We start from the raw sequence: 21744 nt of genomic DNA on the forward strand, positions 1-21744 counted from the left end.
GTAAGTTAGCCAGATAACACTTATCTGGCTAACGCACATGGGATATTCAGCAGCACTACTAGGTATGTTGCTGAATATCCCTGTATTTGATGCTACTTAGCCGGATAATTTATGTCTGGTTAAATGAAACCTGCTCTATGGCAAGCCTTATTTATCTGGTTAACTTAACCAAGTAAGTCTGGTTTTTGTTCATGTGATTATGTCTATGATTTTATTTTTTATATATCACTATTTTTAATACCCCACTTTACTTTTTAAATTGTTTCTGCAGATGCCCCCATGACTTTTGATGTCATGATATGTCTCTGAATTGTTTATAATTGTATCGATACCACAGAATCTACCACTTGGTTTGACTCAGTTCCTCAAAGTACAAAAGGTTAGAAGCAGAGAGCTGTTCAGTACACATGGAGAGATTTCCCCACTTAAACTGGCCTGTCTAAAAATTACTCTTCTTTTCTCAGATACGCAGATCTGTACCCCACAACATATGCGTATATGCACACTTTCTTGCGAACATATGCAATGCATTGAAACTATTTCCTATTTGAAAAATGTATATGCATATATTTTACATGTGAAAGTAAAGTAGGACTTACGTAAGGCATGATTTGCATGTGTAAATTGGTCAATTTTAAAACATGCATGCATGCATGCACGATTAGTCCACCAGTTTGCCCTGTCCTTCTGCAGGACATCGAGACCCTCCTGGTTCTTCAGCCTGAACTCTCACCAGTTCACCCAGATCTCCCACCCAGTCAATACAAACTAAACACATTTAATATCACTTATGCCATATAATTATCAGATGTAAAAATGCATACATATGTTGGCAAATGAATGCAGGTAAGTGTCTTTTAAAATCGCATGTTGGCCCCCATCCCACAGGCACAGGGGATCTGGACTGGCAGTGATTCCATTGCTTCCAGTCACTCTAAGTGCTGCAGCTTTAAGAGACTGACTCAGATAGTACACGATCCTGCTGCTAGAGGTGAGGGCTTGAGCCAAAAGTGAGGGGGCACAGGTCCCCTGAGGCTTACCCATGGCTACATCACATACCATAATTATATGTTGAGAGGGCAGGTTGATCTGATCCTGGTTTTACCTAACCTCACATGGAGCCGTAGTTCTGATTTCCAATGAAGTAATACCAGGACTAAATTGGCATTTTTCTGTTGACTTAGGTGAGATGGTAGTCATAGACTTGATCTCTCCTTCTCTCCTTTGCACTGTTTTCTTTGAGCTCTCTGCTCTTCTCCCCATTGCTTTACCCTCCCCTTCTCCAAGTTGCTCTTTCCTCTTTTCTCTCCTCCTCAATGTTGTCTTGTTCCCTTCCCCTCCACTTGCTGTTCTCTGCTCTTCGTTTTCCCTTCGGTTGCTGTCTCCACTGGTTTTGTAGATAACAGAGTTGCCGGTTGGAAAAAAAACATAGCTGCAGGAAAGAGCAGGCAGGAAGCAGTTCTGTCCTGTGCACTTTCTCTCATCACCGTGCATGGTTTGTTGGGTTCCCTATGAGTTTTAAAACCAATAAACTACAGGATGAGGCAGTAACTTGATCATGGGAGAGAAGCATGTCCTGTTTCTCCTATTCTCTCTTCCCCCTCTCCCCACTCTGTGGCCATTCTCGTGATCTAAACATTCACTGCTAGAAGGGAAAGCATGGCCAGCATTTACCCAAAAAGCACTCCATATTGCCCAAAAGGATGCACTCTTTGCTTCACACTCTAACCTGATGAAAGGAGTGTAACTCTTGGGAACTAGTCACAAATGTATATTGGGTAAGTCCGATAAAAATATATACGGCCCGATTTTAAAAGAGCCACACGCGTAAAAAATGAGGTTTACGTTAGTGGCCGGGCCTTGCGCACACCACCTGCATTTTAGAACGGGCCCGGCCATGCGCGTAACTCCCATTATGTGCCGACGGGCTGGCCCCTGCAAAAAGGGTGGCCTGGGCGGAGCAGGGGGTGGGCCAGGACAGCGCCATTAGCCGCTGTCCTGGGGAACCGTGCACCGGCAGCCGACCAAGCACAGAGATTACTTCTGCTCCTGGGGAGCAGTAAGTATTAAAATAAAAACATTAGGGATAGGTATAGTTAGGTTAGGGGTTGGGGAGGAGAGGGGAAAAGGCAGGAAGGGTAGGGTTAGGAATAGGAAAGCTTCTTAATTGGAGCAGACTTGGAGGGAACTGGGGGGAGGCCCAATTGCATCGCCATGTGTATTTTACTAAAATTCCCTCCCTGCGCGTGCGAGTCGTGGGCCGCTCACACATGCCTGTGCGGATTTTAAAATTTGCCACGCATGTACGTGTGGCGCGCATGTTATAAAATCGGCACTTCCCTTAGTGCGCGCGCCGGGAACTGCTCACACGCGGTTCTTAAAATCTACCCCATAGACTACAACTTGTTTATTGACTTTTATTTCTGCATAACAGGGAGGGCAATGGTCAAAGACTTTTCCATGGATAATAATGCATTTTATCTGTGAAAGCAGGGACGTAGAACATTTCCCAACTTTTCTGCGGATAAAAGTATGCATGGTGTTCAGTAATGTGCATGTTTTTACTCACAGATTCTGGAGGTGTTCCAGGGGGCTGGAGAGAGGAACCAAATCTACCCATGCACGTTCTGATAGAAAAATTACATGCAGAGACAGCAGGAACAATCTCAGTGTATAATTTATCCAGGGGCAAAAGAAAGAAAAACCCTGTGCAGACCTTTGCTTTGATTATTGATGCAAACTCCGCAGGTAAGGTACCTGCAGATTTTGCATTAACATGGCCAGTTTTGATTATTGCCCCTAAGTATCCTAACCTGGCAACCTACTGCATAAAAACAGGAAGTTATCTTCAATGAGATTTTTCTCCTTCTCTGGCATCAGTGAGTTTCTGCTTGGTGTTTGGTAAAAGAAAGTCTGTGAGGTCAGTCAGCCTGCAAGTGCCGTGTATTTCATAAAGATGGTCTATTAGCCAGTTCAAATGATGTCATTAATAAAGTTTTTCAGAGTTCACTGGCTGTGTCTTGGAGGAGGGGTGAGGAGAAGCCTGGCACAGCTTTCCAACTTGGATGATTATAGATCTTTCCTTCACTCCATGGAACATTAGGCAGCGATATCATTGTATGACCATTAGCACCCATCAAGGAAGCTTTTTATAATGTTTGCCTTAAGTGTTGGGCAACATGAAGGGCTAAGCTATGGATTTCTGCCTTCCTCTTCCTTCCTTTCTTCAGCGTTTCACCCTATGGTTTTCATCTTTTGCCTTTTCACTTATTCTATTTTACTTTGCCTTTCATTACTAGCTGCTTGTGAAGTAAGTTTTTCATTTTTCCATTTCTGTTTTCTATATCATCTTCCTCAGATTAAGACAATATATATACAACAAACAAATATAATCACATACAATAATGATCCAATGTGAATCCCCCACTCCAATCCCACCCCCACTGCCCTTGAAGGGTAGGAGAAAAAGAAATCCCACCCTGTGTAAAAAAAGCTATTGCTAAGGGATTCCAGATAAGCATGTTTATTTCAATGCAACAAAATGTACAATGCAATCAAATCTTGTCAATCTGTATGGAACATGAAGGAACGAGTAGGTACCACTATTTTCATGAGGGAAGGTTCACAAAGTCACATATCTGGGTTATCTGACTGCTTCAGACACCAAACGAATGCATTCTTCCAGAACATTCTGGAAAGGGCAAAAGTTCTTCACTTGACTGTGCACAGCAGATCCGGCTCTGCTGCAGCCCTGCCATTCCTCTTGGTCTGTTTTAGTCTGCTGAGGTCATTGGACTCCTTTTCTTCTTTGGCCCCCAGCATATTTGTTCTGCAAGTATATACTTGACTATGGCAATTTTTTTCACTATTGTAATTTACAGCTGCATCATATGTACTGATTCTTCTTTCAGTGGTTTGTTTTATGATTGTTCATCTATTGGCTGTATCTTTTGTAGCATTTATACCTTAATGATTGCCTATCTATTTCTGACCAGTGGCCAATGGGTGGCATATTTTGCACTATTTCTTCTGCTTGCCACTGTCACAGATGCTGGGTTAGACAGACCTTTAGTCTGACGCACTTTGGCAGTTCTTATGTTCAGATCATGAAAGTTGATGTCCGTGATGTATTGATTGTGCTTTTTGTTTACCAGCTGCTTTTTTGTCTTTTGTACTGGTGCCTGAGAAGAAAATAATGTCTGATCCTATCTGTATATGAGACAAATGTAGATTTTACGTGACCATTTGGCAACTGACCAAATATAACAGCTTGCTCAACCTTTTACCATCCACACTCCTTCTCTAAACACAGGCAGTCAACCAATACAAAAGGAATTACTGTGCACCCTCTGCCCAATCTCCTCTCTCACTTTTATGAAATAGATATGGAGCATTCCTCAATTTAGAGCTACTTTTCACTGGGTTGGTGGATAAGCACTGAATAAATATCATTTGTCCTCAGCAAAATGAACCTAGCCCCAGGCTATGAGGTTTATTCATTCTCTGATATAATGTTCACTTTTCCATTTTTTTACTTCAAGATAGAAGTGGATAAGTATCAGAAAGAAAATAGATTAGTTCTGTGTGTCTAACTAGCAGCAAGACGTCAAATAGCAGGAAAGTTAAACACTACCAGTGATCTGCTGTGACCTTTAAGACTCTCTGTTTTGTCCTAGATGGGCCCCATTTGTGCCCAGGCTCTTGTTCTCCTGGATGGGGGAGGTAATGATTGAAGAGGAATCTGCTGAAGAGGGAGGGCATTTTCGACATGACTCGCCTGTGTTTGATCTTCCCTGTGTGCCTGTAATAATGCTACATTATGTTAATTACCATGAGCCGGGGAGGTAGGGCAATAGGGGAATGCTTTGAAAGTCCAGTGTGAAAAATAACCTGCAGTTCTTGTCGGCTCTGTGATTGTGGCTGTAATTGGAAATGGTGCTATTAATACAATGCTTACTCATTTCGCACAATAAAAAAAAAATGGAACTGCTTTGCAATTATCCAGTTCAAAATGAAATTAACATTCCGTGGCATTTCCGAGTAAATGGTTAGTTTGCACACATGAGTGGAGACAATTAGTTGGGAAGCCATTGAGAGCCGTGACTTGGAAGAGGATGAGGACAGATTGACTACCCTGGGTGTGTGGTAGGGGTGGGGGTGGGGATACTGAGGCTTTGATCTTCTGCCGAGTAATTTTATTCCTTGTTATTCCTCCCTTTCCCCACCTCCTCACACAAATACTTGAAGGTCTGCTTTAACTCACTGTCCATATCAATCATTCTCTACTAATTTCCATCAGTACTGTATATTTAAGTCATCTGGAGAATGCAGCTGCCACAAAACAGGGCATTGAACTACTGATGCTACTGAATTTTTCATGTAAGCAGTGATTAAAAAATATTGATAGATTACAAAATATTAGCTGGTTAAGTGAGAACACTCCAACAATTAATTTCTGAGTAATGAACTCTTTCCTTAAAAATATGGTAGTTTCAGAAATGATCAGGGTATCCCAGGGACCTACCAATGCCAAACTCTATTTTTATCTATGTATTTCAGAACAAGGGGAACAGATTTTATTAGCCTTATCTGGGAATTCCTGATGGTACCTTATAGAACTGGTTGTACTGTTTCATCACTGTGCCAGATCATTTCTATCAGAACAAGGTTTTATTTCCAGAGCCTCAAGACTAGTACAGATTCATCAAAGTGTGAGTTTTGCTGTGACTAGTAATCACAGACATAACTGGGAATTCTGCTCCTTTGGAATCCAGGATAGTTTTCTATAGAACCTCATTTTATTTTATTTTATTTTTTATTTGCATTTTTTGTTTTATGCGTGTTGGTTTATGCTTCATGTTTGTATAGTTTATATTAATATTATTTTATTTTAAAAAAAAGGTGTGTGATTTGTTGAATGTAAATTGTTTTGAGATATTTACTGTAATCTGGAAGGCAATTTATAAATGTGTTTAAAGAAATGCACACAATCCCCATATAAGGCTATGAAAGTTACCTCCACAGTGTATAGGGATGAAACTACCAATCCAGCAAGCCTTGAAAAACCCTTGGGTTTGTTTGTTAGTGACTAGTAGAATTCTCAGAGCCAAGAAGCAAAAAGCCTTTTTTTCCTGGACAGAAGGAAGAGCAGTCTTTTTGCCAGCATGTGAGATAACTTCAGTCACCCAAAGATCTTTTGTTTCTCCTTTCTGCCCTTCACATGGTCACCCCCCCTTTTCCTGTTATTCCCCTCTCTCTCCTTCTTGCTTGTTCTGAAAGTCTCATTCATTCCTTTGCATCCTCCCACAGCCACTGTAGAGATTACTGAGGGTGAATTTACATTACCAGTTAGGGATGTGTGTCACATATTTGAACCCTTGGACTGTGGCATGGTTGATGCCAGCAGGGCTTAGGCGGGAGTCCTGTGTAGAGCGGTCAGACAAAGTCAAATAGTGCCTTTAATCTTTTCCAAAGTTTATTAAAACAGAGACGTATTCATAAGTTGCCCGACTCAGGCCGAGTTTCGTGGCTCAAAAGCCGCTGCCTCAGGGGCTTAAACACTCCACAGTAGAAATTAAAGCTCAGTAGTGCGGTTTCAATCCAGTATACAACCATTGATTGTCAGCAACACATAAGACAACTTTGTGCAACAGCGTGCAGCTTCAAGTCTCTGTTTTCCTTGACGACTATCATAGATCGCCTACCTCTTTGCTTGACGGCTATCATAGATCGCCTACCTCTTTGCTTCCTTAAAGTCAAATAGTGGACAGACGTTAGGGCAGGCAATGAGAAAACGATGTAAAGATCCAAGCCAAGTTCGGGGCAGGTGGCGAGCAAATGATGTAGAGGTTTTGGCCAATGTCAGAGCAGGCAGCAAGCAAACGGTGTCAAGGTCCAAGCTGGGGTTGGGACAGGTAGCAGTCCAATAGAGTAGTCAGAGTTGGAAGCCAGGGTCAGAGCCAGAAGTCAGGCAGAGACAAACAGACAAGACAAAACACGGGGGACCAAGACACAAACAGAACAAGGCTATGGAACAACAAGGTAGAACCAGCAAGGTACAGCCAGGCAGGAAAATGAACAAGGAGGCTAGACAAAGGAGGCAAGGCAAGGCAAAAGGAAAATAGCAACATCACTGCAATGCAGGATGACTTGTTGCTGAGGTAAGGAGAGGAGTGCAGCTGGAGTTTACATATCCAGCCATGTGACATCATCAGGATGTGCTGCCACTGGGCTTTCCTGCTGTGGGGCCTTCATAACCCGGTACACTTACACACCTAGGAGACAGCACCAGTGGTTTGGAAGGAGGCAGATGATGGTGGCAACCTTGCTGCATCAAGGCTCAGGGATGTACCAAGTGAGTGCAGCCAGTCACGGGGCCATTCTGCGACCATCCAGGCATTACAGTAGACTCCTTCCTAAGCTCCTCCCCAAAGTCCTAGGCTTAGGCTTGCATGGAAAGCAGCAGTAGAACTTTCGGGTGAGACAGGATGCCTGGACGTCTGATGCTGGTATCCACAAATTTTCTTCAGGCCTATAACCTTTCCAGGTGATGAGGTAGTGCAGTTTATTCCGAATACACTTGATGTTGAGGATGTCCTGAACTTCGTACTCTTTATCCTCCTCTGATGTCACTTCCATTGGTCTAGGAAGAAGTCACGAGGGCCAAGATAGAAGTAGAGGTTTGAGGAGAAATACATGAAAAATGTTGTGGATCTTAACAGTAGGTGGCAGCTTTAGTTGACATGCCACTGGTCCAATCTGTTGAATGATGGGAAATGGGCTGATGAAGCGAGGCACAAACTTGATGGAGGGACCTTTTAGTCTCAGATTGCAAGTATTAAGCCATGCCAAGTCCTCGCGTCTGGGGAGAGGTGCCAGCCAGTGTCTTTTGTCAGTTTGCTTCTTGTAATTTTCAGCAGCTAAGGTGAAGTGTTGATGGATCTTTTACCACAATTTCCCACAACGTCAGTTGCAGGTTATGGAACTGTTACTGGTATAGGAAGGGGACCCTGAGGATGCCTGCCATACAGAATTTGGAAGGGAGATGACCCGATGGAGTCTTCAGTTGATTATTGTAACGGAATTCCACCCATGCCCAATCTTCCTGCCGTTCATTTACATAGGCCCTTAGGAATCCTTTCAGGCTTTGGTTCGTTCATTCTGACTGTCTGTTACTTTGTGGATGGTACGCTGAGGAAAGGTCCAGTAAAATTCCAAACTTTTTGCACAGGCTTCTCCAGAATATGAACATAAAAAACATTCCTCGGTTGGAGAGGATATGTTCAAATAAGCCGTGAAGGTGAAAGCTATGCAGGAAAAGGAGACAAGCCAGTTCTGAAGCTGAAAGAAGTCCAGGGAGTTGAACAAAGTGAGCCATTTTTGAGAACCAGTCTACCATTACCCACATGAAGGTGCAGCCTTTGGAGGGAGGAAGGTCAGTGACAAAGTCCATGGCCACATGGATCCTGAGTTTTTTGGGGGCTTGCAATGACTGTAACAGCCCCTAAGGCTGAGCATGGGAGCTCTTATTAACTGCACAGTTTTGGGGCAGAACGTCACTTGAGACCACCAGTAGTAGTGAAGAAGCCGTTCCATTGTTTTGGCAACCCCAGGGTGGCGTGCCAGGTGAGAATCATGGGCCTATTTAAGTATGGAAATCTCCTGCCTTCTTGGGACACCAGCCAGCGAAGTGTCCCGGAGCAGCACAGTAAAGGCAGAGGTTGAGCTGGTAGCATCTCAGCTCTTCTAGGTGAGCCGGGCTCTGCCGATTTGCATAGTTTCTTCTGTGTGTATGTGTGTTTGGGGGGGGGGGGGGAGGAGAAGGGACAGATGCAGCATTTGAAGTGGAGATCAAGGATGCTGAAACTTGGGCACCAGTTTGAAGTGTCATTTGGAGGCCTCTTTCTCATGGGCCCACTCCTGAAAGTGGAGGTCTACTCGAATGGCCAGTTCAATAAGATCCTCTAGGCTTGGTGGTGTGCCTTGAGACCTGATCAGGTGTGCCATGGAAAACTCACCATTGCCTGATGCTCAGATCCAGGCCAGCACCTGGACTGCCCTCTCAGCACCTCATTGCAAAAAGAGTCATCAGCAATGGATCTTAAACCTGTAGGAGCTCCTTTCTGAGAACACGTGTAATCATGCATACCTCTTCTTCCTAGCTGCAGCAAGAGCCCTGAAGTGTGCTAAGTAATGGGCAACAAGCAGGGCATGAATAGCCAGACCCCATTCTGTGTGGCACACACAGTACACACAGCACCTCCTCATCTTCTCCCTCCTAAGCTTCCTCTGAGTCCTTCCAGCCTCTGTCTTATCCTCAGGTCAGAGGAGAGTGGATGTAATCCATTCTGAATGTTGGGAGCAGCAGCAGTGGAAATCCTCTGGCAACCATATGTGGTAGCCAAGGTAATTAACCTAGCCAGTTGCCTGCATCATACTGACTTCTTCCTTCTCTTGCACTTGATAACAAATGAAACTGGCCCATTGTGAGGAGTTCAGAAGTGTGTCTGCCTTCTCTCCCCCTTTGTTTTAACATTTGGAAACAAGGCTAGTGGGGCTTTTAGTGCTTCCATATCTCTTCTGTTGTCCACACTGCCTGCTCCGCAGAGGCTGGTGTGCCACACAGTGTTTTTTGTAGGTGTGCCTTGGACATGAAAAGGTTGAGAAATACTGGTCTAACAGATGTAACCCCTGAGCAGGAAATCGTTCTTATTGTACCGAAAGGCTCACATTTCAAAGTGTAGACCCTACCTGCACAGTTCTCACTGCACCAGTCCTTTCTGAGAGTTCAGAATCCCCTCTGGGGGGAAGCTCAACTTCAAGGCCTTTTATGTTATTCACTCCCACATCTTTCTGTAAGTTTCTTGTTCCACACCTTGTATATAGCACTGATGAACTCCCATCATAGACAGCAGCAGTAAACATGCTGGAGATTGTGTGGGTTCCAACTAATTTTTTCTGATAGATTATCTTTACAAAAGGAAATTTAATAAATATGTGACCATACTCTTTTAACACCAGTTCTCCAATTATTTCAGCCAATCCCCTGAGTAATTTGGCTTTTTACTTCTCCTCACTTTATACTTTGCTCTCCAGGTCCTCTCATAGGAATGGAAAGGACATTTATCCCAAGTTACTTCACAAATTCACAACAAAGTCCCAGTTCTCATATATTTCCCATAGTCCTTATTGATTTTCACTCTCCACTTTGTGGCATCTGATGGGCACCTTATCACACCACTCTTCTCTGATGTTTATCCACGAGTTCATATAGAATTCTTACATTTTACCTTAACTTTTTCTACTTGGAAATGGTTACAAGTCCATTCTTCCTGGTTGATACTTCCTCTTCCAGTCCTTTCGAAAGGAAAAGGCACTTCTCAAACCAGCAGCATCTGAGAGCCTGGGTCATGGGGTACTCTGTAACACAAAAAGACAAAATATCCCTTACAAAAGCAACCCAAAAAGAGGCAGTTGGGGTGGAAAAAATAACTTCCTCCTTAGGCAACGTAAACAATTACCACAGAACATGGACAAAAACTACATGGTAAGGGCATTCTGTTTCCTTTCTTATCCCAAGTCCCTATATAGAGAAATCCTAGAGGCCGAACCTAGAAAATAATCCAAGTGGTATAGCATGAGGTGTGCTGCTCTTTATAAGGTTAGCTCAAGCTTTCAACTCAAAAGTCCAACTAAAAATCCACAGCTAAAATCCACACCCTAAAATGGTGGCAGGGTTTATAAAGGCCCTGAGCACACCATCTGCTTCTCCCACGTGGGTGAGCATCTGAGCAATACCTAAACCTCTGCTTCACTACTCACTCTATACCTCCCAAGAAGTTTGATTCAGTCCTTCTGTTAAGGAAACCAAAGGTTCCTTAAACAGATAAATCTTTCCATAGACTCCAGATAATACAAAACTCTGCCGCATGACCGTATCACATTCATCCTATACAAACTACACTGATTACCAATCACATAAAATACTAAATTTGAAACTCTGATACTAATATTCAGACATTAAGAGGAGAAGATGCTATCTATTTGAGAGAAAGACTATCCCTATACATGCCCTCTAGAATACTGAGATCCTCACTTGGATCCTCCATAATAAATCCATTGAAAAAGAAATCAAAAGAACTGATACCCGCAATCATTCCTCCATGGGAGCAGTACCTACTCTACTGGACTCCTTCCCAAAAGAACTCAGACAAATACATGATTACTCTCTTTTCAGGAAGTAAATAAAAGCCTGGCTTTTCTGCTAGGCCTTTAATGCCAAACCCTAACTCACTCACCCTAGGAAATCTGCTGGGCTGACTGCAGGGAAACTGCCTGGCATCACATTGCATGCCTTGAACATGCTGCTACAACCTATTGTTTTGATAAGGTGTTATTTATTTTTTAGTTTCTGCTGTGCTACTGTTAGAGCTAAGTCATTACGGTTGATTTATTTAAAGTTTAGTCATGAGGTGCACCTTTATATTGTCAAGTTGCTAATGACTTCTGATTGTCTGCCGTTATTCTAATTTATTGTAAGTTGCAATTGCCCTTTGCTTGTATACTGCTATTCTAAGATGGTGTTTCCCATTTTGAGAGAATTGTGTATTCAGAAAGGCAGATAAGAAATCCAAATAATAGATAATGAAATACAAGTGTGTGATTAAGACCTGTATGTGTGTATTTTTACCCACATTTGAGAGAAGTAATTTGGAGGTGGGGAGACAGGGTAGAAATGAGATTTTCATTTACATGCATCCTTTTTTATTTTAAAAAGTATGTGTGTACATTTTCATGGCAAAATGAAGGGAGGAGGAATAGCCTAGTGGTTAGAGCAGTGGGCTACAACCCAGGAGACCAGCGTTCAAGTCCTGCTGGCGCTCCTTGTGACCTTGGGTAAGTCACTTTACCCTCCATTGCCTCAGGTACAAAACTTAGATAGAGAAATACCTACAGTACCTGAATGTAAACTGATGTAATTATGTATGCATAGCTTTGCTGGGGTAATTTTCAAAGCAACCTTATAAGTATTAGTTCAATTTGAAAATTGGTGTTACATGTTTCAAAGTTGTATGTACAAATTAATGTAGTATATTAGAAAATTACCCCCATAATGATCAAATTGCCAGAGGATGTGGACAACAGATAGCATTGCTGAGTTTTAAATGGGTTCTGGAAGAAAACTCCATAAACAATTATTACTATTAGCAAGATAGATTTGGAGAAAGCCACTACTACTCATCCCTAGGAGTAGGCAACAAAAAATGGATCTTCCAGAGATCCAAACTGGTCACTATCAGAGACAAGACTCTATGAACCTTTGGTCTGACCCAGCATTGCACTTCTTATGTTCATAAATTAGTTGGCCAAGTTCACCTTGGTTTCCCCAACTTGTAAGGAAATTTACTAAGCCGTGAAAGTTTATTGTGGAAGGGGCCACATATCACTGGGTCATCCCTGCAATGCAGAGCCCCTCTCCGACAACTATCACAGTGCTGTGGTGTGATTTTTTTATCTCGGTACAAATGTGCGACAAAAATTACGCCACAGTACGAGGCCTAATAGAGTGATGGCAGTCCACCTTGGCTAGGGTCACCATTGTGTTAAAGGGCCAGGTGACCGGAATCACACCCCAATTCTCTTCCCTGGCCTCTCCCCTTGATTGAAAAATATTTCCCCCACAGCTCCTTAACCCCCCCCCCCCTACCAAGCAACCCCTCTCAGTCCAAATAACTAAAGATGACATGATAGGGACAAAGTCAGTTTAATGCCATTTTGAAAAATGGGTCCATTGCCAGGGGGCGCTCCCAGGCTCCAGTGGACATCAGTGCTTTCAATTAGAGGTATGGGGTCTTGAGGGGTTAAAGTAGGGGTCAGGGTGCTCCCCCCCCAGACCACCAGGATTCTTTTATTAATGGCTGGGGCTTGTGGGATGGAGGAAGGGTTGGGGAGGGGTTCTTTAGTTATTTGGACCCGGTGGGTGCTTGGAAGGGAGGGGGGAGTTTTAGAAACTGAAGGGGCACTTGTTTTGATCAAGTGGAGGGGTTGGGAAAAAGAGTGGGCCATTGCCACACACTTTGCATTTTTTTTTTTTTTTTACTTCTTGGGGGCCAGCAGGGAGGCGGGTTGGCTCTCCAAAGACTCCCAAGGTGATTTTTGACTTTTGTGGGAATGTGAATCATGTCACCTGGCCCTTTAAATTTTCCTACAGAACCATCGGGGACCTGCATTAGCATCCTGATGCTTCCCTGGGAAAATAACTACTCCGCCCTCAAACATGCTGAAGTAACAGGGCTGAAGTAACAAGTCAGCAGTGATATTTTATTAACATAGAACTAATTATGCATTAGCTGCTTTTCATATATTAGGTGATTTTGTGGATGCAAATACATGCAAAGCAGCTTATTGCCATAGGGGGAGGGAATCTTTGGGACTATCGTGCAATATCGTGCTGTAGTGCCACAATACTGTGATATCATGTGATAGACAGCATTTAACATGCATTACATGCTGTTTACCTGGTGTTATTGCCTTATCACAGCTTAGTAAATCTAGGCCTTGGTTTATTATTCTTATCCTGGACTGCAGAATCCACGGCAGTTTTCCGTTCTCTTTTTAAATGATTTTTGTTCTTCTCCCTGGTAGCCGCTGTACATAGCTGTGCAGCGTTGGGTTTGGTCACACAGATAACACGACTGACTTCGATCAAAGGACAGAAAAGAGTTTCTGGTACAAGTCCTTGTGAGTGATGCCTCTTCTTGCTCAGGCACAGCATGACACATTTTATTTTAAGCCATAAGACATTTTGTTTTTCCAGTTTGCCAGACAACAAAAACCTTTGTGATTCTATCAGGGTTTTCTTCTGCATACTGCTAGATAAAGGAGAAATATTGGCTTTAAGCCCAGAGCACAGGAAAATTATTCTAAAGAAAGAAAGTAGTCTGAGTATCTACAAGAAAAAAAGAGAATTTGCTCTTGATTTATCAGAGGAGACATCAAATTTACAATTAAAATTAGTGTAGTTCTTTATATATAATGATGTATAAATTCCCATTTTGTAAACTAAGGGGACAAAAAGAGTGAGAAAATTGTAATTGAAAGTCTGCCCTTGTATTTTTGTGTCATGGAGTTTTAAGCAGAGAGCAGGAAAACATATAAATTGAAAACTTTTCTTGAGGGGATAGTGGGAGAAAAGGGGATATTTCATTTTCTTTTTCTATATTCACTCAGATGGAGTGTAGAGGTGAGGAGGGGCACTAAGAGAAGCAGTACTTTCCCATGTTTATCATCCAGTCATCGATATATATGTATCTAATATGCCATTAAGGATCATAAATGCTTCCCAAGTGATAAACACACATATTGCTATCAATACTTGATTAGGAGTAATTTGGGTTTTATTATAGTTATTGTTATTGCTTTCTCCATGTCTTCAAAGCCCAAGAATTTCTCCTATGTAGGTTCTGGATGGCTGCAATATTTATTTATCTATTTATTTATTTTAAAGGAATTATTGCCTGTGCCCGCCAACATTCGGGGCAAGTTACAAATTAAATAAACCATTCATAATAAAATTCAAAGTACAAATATATATATATATATATATATATATATAAACAAAACAAAGCAAAGACATAAACATAAACAAATGCTTATGAAGTACAGAAACCTGTACATTGCCTGGGTATTAAGAGACCTAATCCAAAAACAAAGATATAGGCCTTAAAAGGTAATGGACTGGATTGCACTAATAAGGCCTGAAAGAGGACTTAAGGCTTGACTGAACAGATGATATTTCAGGACTTTTTTGAAATCCTTAGCACTAGACAAGGATCTTAAGTGAGATGGGATAGAATTTCATATAATGGGCCGGCAATAGAAAAAACCTGTCATGAGTTACTGCCAACCTGGTGAATCTTGGAGAGGATACTTCTAGCAGAAATTGATTTTTTGATCTTAAATTGCGTGAAGGAAGTAGAAGTGAAGAATTGTACATAACCATGAGCTGTTGACATTGTGTACCAAATTATTTATTGTAGATAGTATTTTATATAATATCCTCCACTGATCTGGCAACCGATGTAAGGAATACAGAACTGGTGTGATGTGATCGTGAGGTTTTGTATTTTTAAGTAATCGGGTTGCAGAGTTTTGGATGAGCTGAAGGAGCCTGATTGTGGACTGAGGAAGACCGACAATCAAAGAGTTACAGTAAACAGTAGTCAATTCCTGTGATCACTTGTGACTGAAGGAGAGTCCTACAGTTGTTGAGTTTGAGTAATGGTTTAAAGTGTCTAGGAAGGTGGAGCTTGCAGTAGGATGATTGTAGAACTGATTTGATTTGTGATTTCATGTCAAGTTTAGTGTCAAAGATGACTCCGAGGTTCTGAGCAGACTGGGAAATATGAAGCATAATGTTATCAAATGAAAATGTCTTAGGCATGTCAGAAAATGCAGGAATTCCAAGAATCATTATCTCGTTTTTCAATAAATTTAGACAAAGTTTCTTGTGAGGTAGCCATTAGATGATAAACAGAGGATGATGAATTGGACTGTGTATTGCCAATTCTGTTGGATTGGGAAGTAAAACTAAATATCATCCACATAAAGAGACAGTAAGAGAGCGCTAAAGTAGAAAGGAGTGTACAGAAGGGTGAGAGATATATAGTAAATAAGATGGCTGAGAGCGCCAAGTCTTGGGGAACACCAACATTAATTGGGACCATGAAGAGGTAGCTGTATGTATACGAATTTGCTGTGACTGGTCCTATAAGTAGGATTTGAATCAGGAGTCTCTGTGCTAGCCAGGCCAATGCTAGCAAGGCGAGAAAGAAGTATGCTATGATTGATAGTATCAAAGGCAGTGGAAAGATCTAAGAAGATCAGGAAATAAAAGATTATTATTTAATTATTTATAACTTGATAATGTATTATAATCTGTATTTTACTATGCATATTTTTATTGTAAACTGCCCCAAACTTCGGAGGGCATCCAGAATCAAATCCCCAATGTATTACATCAGTGAGGGATACAGCAAGGCCTCACTGCTGTGATGGGATCTGAAATCAAACTGGTATTGGTTCATTAAGGAATGGTCATTAAGGTAATTAGTGAGTTGTTTTAAAACCACTAATTCAATTATTTTGGAAAGAAAAGAGAGGGATGATATGGGACAGAAGTTATTGAAATCATTGCTGGTGGCTGATGGTTTCTTTGGAATTGGTACTTCAGAGGCAGTTTTTAAAGAGCTTGGAAGGATCCCAGTTGAAAGAGATGAATTGAAGATTTGAGCAATTGGTAGGGAAATGTCATCCTTAATTAGTTTTAACAGTACAGTCGATCAGGGAATTAGGGGACCAGTTGATTTCATTTTGGAAATGATGTGAGTAATTTCACTACTTGCAACATTTTCAAATGTATCCCAGATGTTGTCAGGTGTGATCTCAGGTGTTTGTTGGATTTCTGTCGGAAATAAATTTACAATTTTCATGATTTTTGATTTAATGTAGTTTCTAAAGGCATTACATAATTCAAACTGAGAGTTGGCCTTGGGATGTTTGGTCCATTATCTTGATTTTTTTGTGAGAAATTTCAGTGTTAAAAAGAACCTGAGGGCTATTATTGGAAGCTCAAATATATTTAGGAAAATAATTATTTTTTGCTAGATTGCCATTCTATATTGTGTGAACTGATGAGTATATTGATCTTGATTCTTAGATGTTCTAGATTTTTTCTATGTATTTTCAGATTTGCAAAGAGCTTTGTTTAATGTCGACAGGGTATGTGAATACCAGGGAGCGAATGGTTTTCTACGACCAGATACTTTTTTTATAGTCCAGCAAGTTTGTCCACAGTTCTTAGTAGGGCAGAATTCCAAGTGTCAACCATGACTTTGGTGGATTCATCAGAAAGATTAGAAATCAAGGGGAGGAACTCTTACTTAAGAAGCAATGGATCATCATGCTTTCATCTATGAATTCACAAAGGTGATTGAGTGGTATAAGAATGAACTGGGTTAATCCCGAGAGCATCTCTAATTAAATAATGGTCAGTCCAGCGGATGTCAGAGAAATATTGGCAGGATGGCAGCAAAACTTTGATAGATTAAGAATTTGTACATTGCTTCTCTACTCCTATGTGTCGCACATTAGCAGTTACTTTACTGTGTTGGGTTACTATTTACAGTTGGGTTAGCTGGCAGAAACCCTACATTTCAGAAATAAATAAGGAGGACTCAGGTAATATAAAGGAGGGACCACACAGTTGCTGATTCAAGTATTTATTATGTTTTTACCAAAAAAAGAGAAAAGTGTAATAGAGTCTTTTAATAGTGCAAGTGCTTCAGTAAAGACTTTGTTAGAATACCAATCCAGTATCTCTCTGAGTCTTTTAAATACAATTGTAATGGACCGATACAGTAAAAGTCACGGGAGAAGCGGGTGAGCTCCTGCTCTCCCGGCACGCACACAGGCCACTCTCCTGTGCGCGCAATTTAGTATTCAAATGAGCGCTCATGATAAAAAGAGGTGCTAGGGACACTAGCGCGTCCATAGCGCCTCTTTTTTGACAGGATTGGAGGCTGTCAGCGGGTTTGACAGCCGACGCTCAATTTTGCTGGCATCGGTTCTCAAACCCGCTGACAGCCACGGGTTCGGAAACTGGACGCCGGCAAAATTGAGCATCTGGTTTTCAACCCGCGGCTGATTTTAAATTTTTTTTTTTTAATTATTTTTTACTTTTGGGACCTCCGACTTAATATCGCCATGATATTAAGTCAGAGGGTGTACAGAAAAGCAGTTTTTACTGCTTTTCTGTACACTTTCCCGGTGCCGGCAGAAATTAACGCCTACTTTTGGGTAGGCGCTAATTTCTGAAAGTAAAATGTGCGGCTTGGCTGCACATTTTACTTACTGAATCGCGTGGGAATAACTAATAGGGCCATCAACATGCATTTGCATGTTGCGGGCGCTATTAGTTTTGGGGGGGTTGGCTGCACATTTTCGATACACTATTACCCCTTACTGAATAAGGGGTAAAGCTAGCATGTCGAAAACGTGCGTCCAAACGCGGGTTAACAGTGCGCTCCGCTGGAGCGCACTGTACTGTATCGGCCCATGGTGATTGACACACTTAACACCTTGAGCCCTGAAGGAAAACCTCTGCTTTACAAAGAATCCACTGAATGGGGCTTGAAGAGAGTGATTGTTACCATGTATATGACTTAGCACTGATGAGGCTAGTATTCAGTGCTGGATAAGTTTGGACTTATCTTGCAATGCTGTTTCAATATTTGGCTGTGTTCACCAGCCACCACTTACATAGATAACTTTTTATCCAGCTTAAACATTATGGGCCAGATTTTATAACATGCGCGCGGGTGTAGATTTGTTCGCGCAACCCGGTGCGAACAAATCTACGCCCGATTCTATAACATGTGCATGCAGCCACATGCATGTTATAAAATCCAGGGTCAGCGCGCGCAAGTGGGTGCACAATTGTGCAACTTGTGCGTGCCGAGCCGAACAGCCTTCCTCCGTTCAGAGCTGCCTCGGAGGGAACTTTCCTTCTGCCCCCCCCCCCCCCGCACTTTCCCCTCCTTTCCCCTATCTAACCCACCCCCCAGCCCTATCTAAACCCCCCCCCCCGACCTTTGTTGGAGAAGTTACACCTGCCTCCGGGCAGGCGTAACTAGCGTGCACCAGCTCTCCATCCCCCGGCCCAGTGGTTGTTCTGGAGGCCTCAGTCCCGCCCCCGGAATGCCCCTAGGCCGGCACCCCACCCATGGCCCTGCCCCCGGAACACCCATTTTTTCAAGCCCCGGGACTTACGTGCATCCCGGGGCTTGTGTGCGCCACTGAGCCTATGCAAGATAGGCTCAGTGCGCACAGGGGGAGGCAGGGGTAGGTTTTCGCGTGCAACCCTTTGAAAATCTACCCCTATCTGAATAAGTGAGGAGTGGGACAGGGGCATTCCAGGGCAGAACTACTTATCTGGTTAACTTAGAGCCAGATTTATTAAAGTTTTTCTCTCATTTTGTGTCTATGGGAAAAAAACTTAGTAAATCAGGTACTTATCCGGATAAGTGCCAATATTAAGCTTTATCCAGAAGTTAGCTGGATAAGTTAGACCTGCTATTCAGCTGGTCTAAACTTAACTGGCTAAACTTATCCAGTTAACTAGTGGATAGCTGAGTATATTCAGCGGCATAGCTGCACCACTGAATATCTGGCCAAGTTAGCCAGATAAGTTTATCCAGCTAATTTGCTTAGCCTTAAAGCAGCTGATCATGGGCCCCAATATCTTTTGTGACCGACCCTGTAAATCTTTAAGTATTCCTCAAATTCAGGGTTGCTTCTCTACAGTCCCTCTAGACCATCGCAGCTGCTGTCATCTCTGGCCTCCCCCTGTATGAAAGACTGTCCACTTGATCATCTCAGCCCACTGTTTCTGTCATCGAATGTCAGGCTTGGCCCTGCCCTTGCAGATATGGGCTTGGGGGGGGGGGGGGTGTCTAGAGCCAATACAGGTCATCTACAGAAATGCCTAGTCGACCAGCCCTGCAGTGCCTCTCCACATTCTCGCTGGATCATTGGGGCTGCTATTATCTCTGGCCTCACTATACTGTTATGCTCGGTGGCTCATGGGCTGCCTCCATGAATTGCCACATTCACCTTCTTCGGGCCTGCCATGCCACTTCTCAGTGCAGAGATGCCTTCTCGACATATCTCGCTGCAGCCTGTAATGCACGTGGCAAGATGCCGCCAGCAATGCCTTCTCAGCAGGATGATAACAATGACCGCTGCGTGACTTGTCCTCCTTAGACGTGTGTGTTTTGGCCAGAATTAAAGGGACCACAGTGGGAAATGCCCCTTGGCCCCTAATGATGATGTTAGTCTAGGCCCTATAAAAGGGCAGCGCTACTGTCAAAATTTGTCTCGGCAACAGGTCTGTCTGCTTCCTTAATATTGTGAATTGCCTATATGTCTTATCTTTGATTCCTGAGTCTCCAGTGTCCTTGTCTTCGTTCTTCAGTTCCAGGCCTGGTCCTTACCTTCCTGCCATGCTTTTCTGTCCCTCCTTCCCTATGGATGGATACCTGGTATTGACCTCAGTTTGACTCCTGGACATTCTTGCTCACCACCTGTCTCTGACCGTAGCTTGCCATCGGATATGCCTCATTTACTCCAGTTCCAACTCAAGCTACTTCAATGGATCTCTCCACCTGCAGAGGCCCCCATCTAAGGCCTGCAAGTCCCGGCACCCAAGGGCTCAACCATCAGGGAACGTGGGCTAGTAAAGGTGAAGCTCCAGTTTGGCCTCTGCTTCAATCGGGTTTGCTTGCCAATGGTGGGCTCCTCCCTACTGGTTGTGTCAATCCCTCTGTGGTCTAAGGGTCCACATCCGCAGTACATATGAGAGATTGTCCAGCTTGATCATCTCAGCCCACTGACTCTGTCATCGAACTTTGGGCTTTGCTGTGCCCCTGCTGGTGTCATCAATGCAGGGGGGGTCAAGAGCTGATGCAATCCTCCATTTGCACTCCTTTGTGCATGCCTAGGAGCCATCACCCTGCCCTGCTGGTTTGGCCCAGAAATTTTGCTTTGTTATATTGCTGTTTTTCTAGGGCATGGAAGGTATGGAGAACTGAATTCCATCTCAAGCAAAAGGTCAGTATGCAGACCTTCCACCTTGGTTCCTATTAAATGTGTTGCTTCAATTCATTCTTTGATGAAATCTAATCTTAAAGTGATATTAATAAATACCCAGTCAATTAAGAAAAAAATTCCTATGCTTCAGGATTTGATTACTGCTGAGCAGCTGGACTTCTTTTGTTTGATTGAGTCAGGGCTTATTGATGCACAATAAACTTTGTCCCCTTGTTATCTAATTATTTCTCAACTACGTGCAAAAGCCGAGGGGGTGGCCTAATAGTAATCTTTAAGCCATCTTAGAAAATATTTAAAGAAGATTTGGGAGAAAACTCTTCTTATGAAATGTTAATGCTTCACTCTAAGACCTTCAGTATTTGTGTTGTGTATTGTTCCCCCTGGCTTGCTTAAAGCAAACAATTCACCTATGTTTGAGCAACTCTTTCAATCAAAGATCAATCTGAATAAAACTTTAATTTTAGGTGACTTTAACCTACCTGTAGACATTATTCCATTGATCAGAGTAGGTGAGCAATACCTAGATGCTATGCCTCATCTTGGCTGGAATCAGCTCATTCATATTCCTACCCACAAATTAGGCCACACCCTCATCCTGGTGTTTCTTAATGCCGCTATTTTTGTAATAGAAGAAGTTGATGAGTCTAACTAGTGATGGGTTTTCTTTTACCATTTTTACAAAAAGGTTTCTAAGATATCTGCTGTTTTTTCTTTGGTGGCTCCTTCGCCTAATTCCTTGCCTGAAAATGAACTGTCTTTTCAACTTTTGAAAGGGTAGGTCATACTGAGGTGGGTAAAGTGATTTCTTCCATTAATCCATCTTTTTGGCCTCTAAATGTTTGTAGTGTATACCTTTTGAAGTCTATTAGAGATACCATTTATTGCTTCTATGGTGAATTTTTATTTAGAGGAAGGGTACCTTTAAGACCCCTCTGTGAGTCCTTTCTTAAAGAAGCCCAGACTAGACCCAGAGGCCCTGTTTAATCTCCGTCATTTGTGTCTAAGGTAGTTGAGTCACTTGTTTTGCAATAATTACATGATTTTGTTGAGAACAACCAGGTTTTGGACCAATTCCAA

Source organism: Rhinatrema bivittatum, chromosome 8 (assembly GCF_901001135.1).
Source record: "Rhinatrema bivittatum chromosome 8, aRhiBiv1.1, whole genome shotgun sequence".
NCBI classification, from domain to species: Eukaryota; Metazoa; Chordata; class Amphibia; order Gymnophiona; family Rhinatrematidae; genus Rhinatrema; species Rhinatrema bivittatum.